The following is a 6,000-nucleotide window of genomic DNA, read 5'->3' as shown; positions in this document are numbered from 1 at the left end:
AGTGTTAGAAGTACCAGAACTAGATTGACCATTTCCTCCGCTCTTTCCCTTTCCTTTGCCCTTGCCCTTGCCCTTGTTGTTCTTCCCCTTTCCGCCACCTTTATTCTGAGGGCGGAGATGCGGGTACTTGGTCCAACAATTCTCGCTACCATGGGCCCCACCGCAGTGATCGCAGGGGTCCTTGGATTTATGCTTGACCTGGGACGTCTTAGACGCAGACTGTCCCATACCGGACCGGCGAAGTGATTCCTCGGCGAGAATTTTGCTCTGGACCGAGTCGACCTTTAGATCTTTGAGGGTCTGCGTCGCCAAGAGCGCAGAGATCATCGACTGGTATGACTCTGGCAGCTTCGACAGAAGGAGAAGAGCCTGAGTCGAGTCACCGAGCGTAATTCCGCCACCACTAATCTCCTTAAGCCGGGTAACCAGCTTGTTGATCTGATCCTGCATTGGCTTGGAGTCAGACATTTCCGGAGATTTGATTAACGACTGGAAGAGAGACCAGACGTATGCCGTGTCGGGGGTGCCAAAAGCGGTTTTGAGCGAGTTCCACATGTCCTTCGCATCCTTGAGATCACCGGTGTCTTTCTCGAGCAGATGATGCATTGAGCGATCGGTTCTCATAAATAGAACACCCTGGGCACGGGCATTCTGAGTGGCAAAGTCCGCTGCGGGTGTGCCAGTTGCAGTAACGGCGGGCCAGGCTTGGATAAAAACCAAATAGCCGCGCATGGCGGCTGACCAATCAGCATATTGGGACGCTGAGGAAAGCTTGGGGACATTGTCAGGCTTGACGTCACCCATGGTTGCGGATAGGAGGATAAATTCGTCTTGTGAGACGGATGGTAGTTCTGGGGTAAAAACTTCGAAGGGTAATTCCTCGAAGAATGGAGATTGAGGTCTCGACTCAGGGAGCGGGACTAGGTGTTCAGGATATGGAGGTAACTCCGAAAATTCACTAGCAAATAGGAAATTCTCCTGCCAAGGAGCGACCGATATTCCAGTTGAAAATCCTTCTGGAACTGGACCTAGAGGTTGATCGTAGCGATGTGGACAACTAGCGTCGTCGCAGTTAATCCACTGATCTTCTTCGACGTCGAAATGATAATCGAAGTTCTCCTCGTAGTCGTAGAGATGATGATGGTCGGTGCAATCGTACGGTGGAATTACTCCGTTCGATGCTTCACTATTTGAGTCTCGGTCAAATGTCTCTTCTTGAGACGAAGCCACAGTGTGATGCTTAAATTCTAGGGACGAAGATATACAGAAAAAATGCGACTACAATCGCTTATCTACCCAGTACAAGTAGTTGTTCTTGTACAAGTCCCCTACGTCCTTGATAATGCGGCCGAAATTCTGGCTAAGATTTATGAAGGAAATCTTCGCAATCAGCTCGCAGACAGAACAGATGTCGTTCAATTCGACTGCAGACCACGTGGTTCCTTCCTCCTCGATATTCGTCAGCACCCAGTTGAAACGCCTGCCAAAATCGTCCAAGTTATCCAACAAGGGAAGACGGGCGTAGAGGCGGTTACGGTGGCGATAGAGGGGCTGAAGGCGCTTCTGGACGGCAAGGAGACGCTTGCACAGGATCTCGACTTTGTCAGCGGTTGACTTCTTGCGGAAGTCGGACAGGAAGATAGGCTTTAGAGCCGTAGGAACGATGGGAGTTTCTCCGCTAAGACGCTCAATGAGCGAAGCCTTGGTCTCGGCAGCAGCGGCGCTAGCGGCACGAGCAGCAGCGAGTTCGGCTCGGCGAGTCTCGGCGAGAGCTTCGGCAACGTCCGCTTTCTTCTGCAAATACAAGAGGTGCTGCTCCGGCGAGGTGCGGCAGGACTCCTTGGGAGGAATGGACGTGTCTACGCGGCCAGAGGCTTGGCGGCGGCGACGAGGGGTAGGAGCGAGGATGATGTCGATCTGGCGACGGACGGGTAGATGACCGTACAAATGCCGATGACGTACGGCGATGACGTTAGAGTCGTCTTCGTCAACGTTGTTTCTCTCACGACGAGACGGATGATAAATTTCGTAATTGCCTTTTCGGGCTGCCCTAGAGATGCGCTCAGACAAGGCCTTCGGCACTATGTCACGCAGCGACTTAAAAATAGTCCAACAAAGGACAAAAATTGCCAACTCACTCTTTCAAGAGTTGGGCTTTGGAGCGCGCAAAGAGGGGTGCAGGTGATTAAAGAATCAGAGCGCAGGGCTCATAACCTGTTGAAGAAAGAGGTTTTAGGCTTAGTAAGCCCAGTGGCAGTGAAGGACTAATGAGTGAGTGAACAGACCAGTCCCAAAGGGAAGATCCTATGCTGGCAGGCAGAGGAGAGGACGAAGGATCGTTATATTTACAGGGCAAACCAGCCCAGTATATATACACATTTGATACAGGTCACATGCTGTATCAGTGGTTCATCAGTAAGCACTAAGTCCGAGGTTTTGGGGATATGAGTAAGCTGGTAAGCAGCATGAGTAAGCCAAAACTCGGAGTTTGATGTGGAGAGATATATGAAACGTGATGGAACATCAGGAATAATATGAGACATGATGGAACATCAAAGAGTGATATAGTACGTGATGGGACATCAAGGAATGATATGGAACGTCATGGAACATCAAGGAATGTCGTGGAATATCATGGAATGATCCGGACTAAAGTCACATGACGTAATCTAGGCAAAGTCCATCAAAGAACGTATGTAATCTGACATCGCAGAACATAAGTCCATATCCGTACATAACTGATAAGATAAGAACACTGAAAACTCGGAAGTTCAACAACCAGGCAGTGGGACGAGACCATGATGTCGCCTGCCTCCCCCTCTCGCCTTTTGTACTCGAGGCGGAACGGGACCCGGGCCCAGTCTGCATCGGGTTCGCAGCCAGCTCACGGCCCGTGACCAATGCCGCGCTTGCTGCAGGGGCGTAGCTGATGGGGAGCGCGGTGGTCCGTCCTACGTGAAAGGCGGCATGTTCCGTCGAATGGAAACAGCCCATCGCGTAGTCCTCCTCGTCAAGCGAGTCACCAGGAGTCACCCTAGTCTTGCGAAGCGGCGGATGCACGAGCGCCGCCGCTCGATCACCCAGCGATCCGGCACCAGGGTCTTCGTTTCAGGGCAAGTGGCGTTTCCGCACACTGGGCTGAGCCTTGGGAACCGTTCCTACGCTTCGTTTCAGCGGCCCGTCTCGTCGTGCGAGTACAATCCAACCCAGGTGCCGCTGTGACTTCAAGGGCTCGTCATCGAGGGCTCGCTTGGGACTGCAAATTTGTGTCAGCCCAACGCGACCAGTTCGAGTACGTGAACCTCCACCCTCCCACTGTGCAGGGAGTTCTGCTCTGTGAATCCAAGATGGATTCCGACTGGTGTCGTCGCGCTCGGCGCAGCATTTGCTTGTGCAGGCACAATCATATCCGGCTTCCGTCTGGACTGTCCCATTGAACAGCCCGCGACAGCGTCGAGGCGGATTGGAACGCGGCCTCTGCTTGCTTGAGCCGATGACTGGTTGATGGGTCTACGGCAGTTGTTCCGTGGCTTGGCTAGTGCACCACCGTGGTGTTGCATCTTCCTGTATCGCCGAGACAGATGAGCGCAGGGCCAGGGCGGATGTTTGCACTGCCGTAACCGGAACTCACCAGATCTGTCTGTGCGGCATGCCATACGCGGCGGGCCGTACCCTTCGCCAATGACTGTGAGAGCCGACCCGAGCTAAGTATCATAGTTGAGTCTCAAATCGTAGTAACACGCAATGAGCAGATGCGTGCGGCGCTGCTCTCCACAGCCGCTGGCATGGCTCACGGATGAGCCTTGCATTCTCGACATCGCACAGGCATCAATGTCCCGGCGTAATTTTACTTACGTCCGGTCCGTATTCACCATGTATGAACTCGGAATCGAGCGCGTAACTGTGGGAGACGGAATATTGAGGGTCAGCTCCCCCTGAGGCAAAGGTGTCACTCGACTGCGAAGCCGCGCCGTCCCCATCTCCAGCGCCAGCGGTCTTCGTCGAGCCAACGATGTTCGTGGTGACCCTGGCCCTGGGTCCGCTTATAGGATGCGCCCGAGGGTTAGAGGTTCTGAGCATCACCGCTGATTGCAAGCTTCCCCTGTCGCCAAAATTGATCTGAGCATAGTGACAGGATGTACTTCTGTACTGCCGAACTCACCGCTTCTGTGCTTGCGGCACGCTGAACACCGTTTCGCCGGCGGTGACCCTGCTATCAGGTGCAGGATGGTCTGTTGGTCGTGTCCGCCCGCGCATGATCACGATACCTGTTCCTGAGACGTTCGCTCCGCCAGCGAGAATGGTAGCATTAATTGCTGTCAATATTAGTATTTGTGCTGCTCGTAGGATAGCCTTCGTTCCCGATAGCTCGTTTTCCGACACTGTAATATCATCAACAATGCGTTACTCGCATACTCAGTGTATGGCGGCCAGACCTGGTATTTACTCGTGTGCCACGTGCACTTCTACGGACTGCCGCTGGTGCGTGAAGGTATGCCGTTGAGCTTATGGTCATTGGTGAGTTGAAACCCGCGGGGAGCAGACCTGCGTATCAGACAGCGACAGCATTACACGCCGTCGCGCAGCACAGATGCCATGCTCGCTGTTGCGGCAATGTCGGCTCGCGTGAGCAAAGAACACGGTTGGTAATACCGAAGCATTTTGACAGTGTCAGTATTACCCGAGCAAGTCCCACCCTTGCTCAAACCTTCCTGTGTCACCGAGACGAATGAGCATACAGTCAAAGCGGACATATTTACTGCCGAGACGCACCGGATCTGTGACCTGTCTCAGCAGCGCCGGGCCGTATGCTTCGCCTGCAAGCCTGTAATTCTACCCTGACCTGATCGTGTCTCTGTTGAACTAGGAAGGCGCCTACCGGGCTGCCGGGTTCAATCACAGGCCGGACCGGTTCTATGGGAAGCTCCGGGTCCGTGATGTCATCTATGATGTCATCTGTGTGTTATCACATGGCTACGCCACTTACCTTGTATGTCGTGGGAACGTACTATACAGTAGCTTAGATAAGCGGTCTCCTCATGTATATAAGGACCCCAGTAGCGTAGCTCAATCCCCAGTACCTTCAGTCGAAGTACTTGCGTGTGCATCAAGCATCAGCAACCTTGCAGGTAAGTTGTGAGGGCGCACCACTGCGTGGAGCTGCCTGCTCAACAGGTTATGAGCCCTGGTCACTGCCTGAGTACTGCGCCTCACTGGCTGCGTCTCAGTGTGCGCACCAGCTTACCTGTGGCTTCGCCTTAGTGGCTTGAAGCCAGGGGGGGACTATGCGCGTACATCGCTGCAGGTCTTAGCGCAACTCTGTTGCTGCTATCCCCAGCACATGCACCATAGCGGTGGTTGCGCCTCTAAGGCTGCACTTGTCATTGAGTAGAGGGCTGACGACATTGTTGTCAGTATTCCCCATTTACCGAGTTTATCACTTCAAACCCTCTACCAATGGCCTCCAACACCCTCTTCACCGCTGTCCCCATCCTTGATGGCTCCAACTACCGCGCCTGGGCTGAATCCATGTCAGCCTTCCTCATGGCGCAGGAGGTCTGGATCATTGTCAATTCGACCTGGCCACAGCCTACTCTGGACACAGAGAATCCCTCAGTCTACTACGAGTGGCTGCAGCGTGATCAGAAGGCACAGGGGTCGATTCGTCTTCGCCTGACGTCGTCCGTCAAGGCGGCTGTCAAGAACAAGACGACCAGCAAGGCCCTCTGGGACGAGCTGAAGGCGCTTTATGACAAGCAGACCCCCTCCGGTGTTTACAAGGAGTTTAGGACAGCGATCAATGCTCGGATCCCTCCGAACGAGCACCCAAACCCGACGTTCGCTAACATCGCAGCTGCGTTTGACAAGCTTGCGGGCGAAGGGATCGACATCCCCGCTCCACTGCGGGCGATGATAGCGCTCAATGCGCTGCCCTCCCGGTACGACACCGTCGTCACCACGATCCTCCAAGCCAAAGAGCTTACGGAGATGAAGATCGAC

Source organism: Rhodofomes roseus, assembly GCF_022264815.1.
Source record: "Rhodofomes roseus strain CIRM-BRFM 1785 chromosome Unknown C8Q71scaffold_37, whole genome shotgun sequence".
Lineage (NCBI taxonomy): Eukaryota > Fungi > Basidiomycota > Agaricomycetes > Polyporales > Fomitopsidaceae > Rhodofomes > Rhodofomes roseus.
This window is presented reverse-complemented; position numbering follows the sequence as displayed.